The sequence below is a fragment of the Elephantulus edwardii genome, unplaced genomic scaffold, assembly GCF_000299155.1.
Source record: "Elephantulus edwardii isolate Elephantulus edwardi_28Jun2011 unplaced genomic scaffold, EleEdw1.0 scaffold00209, whole genome shotgun sequence".
In the NCBI taxonomy this organism is placed as follows: Eukaryota; Metazoa; Chordata; class Mammalia; order Macroscelidea; family Macroscelididae; genus Elephantulus; species Elephantulus edwardii.
Window position 1 is genome coordinate 3,348,701 of NW_006399959.1, and position 1,561 is coordinate 3,350,261.

Below are 1,561 nucleotides of genomic sequence, written 5' to 3' on the forward strand. Positions count from 1 at the left end.
AGCAAAGAGTTGGAAACAACCCAAGTGCCCATCAACAAAAGAATGGATAGAGAAGCTCTGGTATATTCACACAATGGAATACTATGCTGCATTGAAAAACAACGAACTCATGAAATAGTACACAAAATGGGTGACCCTGGAGGACATTATGCTGATTTTAATATCTCTGTCACAAAAAGACAAATATTTCATAGGGCCCCTGTTGTCAAATGGGATTGACATCAAAGTTGAGGGAAGACTGAAAAAGAAGGGATAAATAATGTATACTGCATTGAAACAGATGAGGGATAGAACTGTTTAAAAGGGATATATGATTAGGTATTATTGACATGACAAGAGTCCAGAATGAAGGCTGCATAGTAGAGTGCACTTGGTGGGAGGGATTGTATAACAATGAAAGAATTTTTCTTTTCTTTTCAAAGAGAAGAGCAAACTGGGGGGGAGTGGTAGGCAGGGAGAAAAGTGCAACAGTGGAAATCCTACATCTCTGTAAACCTCCATTAAAATTAATTAAAAAAATAGTAAAATGTATATACACCAAATATGGTGAGTGGTTACCAGTGGTAGGGAGGGGGAAGAAATGAGGAATTATTGTTTGAGTGAAATGGAATTTCTGTTGAAGATGATAATCAAAATATTGGAAGTATATATTAGTGATAACTGACACATACAGTGAATGTTAGCATCAGTAAATTGTATGGGCAAAAATGCTTGAGGTGGCAAATGCTTTGTTTTATTCACCACAATGAAAATGAAGAGTTACTCACCATTCTGATTAAATTGTTAAGCCAAATATTGCAAAGATAACAGAAGAATTGTTACCCTATTTTCACATTTCTTCATTAAAAGCTAGAAAATACCAAAAAACAAAACCACTGTCTTTAAAAAATTCCTGAGTTAGAACTGCCATTGTTGCGTAAACTGTTGCTGCAATGTCAAAATATCCGGCTTTCAAAAGAAATGTCTCTTTCTCTCTCTTCCCAGTTTGTTAGAGGTGCTTTAATCTCTGACTGGGAGAGTTCTCAGAACTATCAGGCCAGGGCCAGGGATCCCAGGAATCACAGATCCATATGAATGATTGCGTAGCATTGTGATTTCTCCGTCTTTATGATGAGAGCCTAACTGTTTGGCTGCCTGGTAGCTGCGTTCTGAAACCTTGTGCAGGGGCTGGTCTTGGTGAGATTCCAAGCTGATATTTTTGCATGTGCTATTTGCAGCACCAATATGCAATTGACTTCATTCCTTTTTTAGGAAAAATGTTTTGTTTGGGAGTAACTTTCTCAACAGTATTCTGAAAACTGGATGTTGTCAGCTACTAGGGAAACCCATAAGAAATGAAAAACAATATTTGAAATGTCTAATTAAGGAAACCACTTGGACAATAAGGTAAATTTGGCCAACTAGATTTCATTGAAGCCTCATCCCACCCAGGTCACACAGGTTGATTTGTTTCATCAGGTATTAGAATTTTGTCATGTTGTCTTCTTCTTCTTCTTCTTCTTCTTCTTCTTCTTCTTCTTCTTCTTCTTCTTCTTCTTCTTCTTCTCCTCCTCCTCCTCCT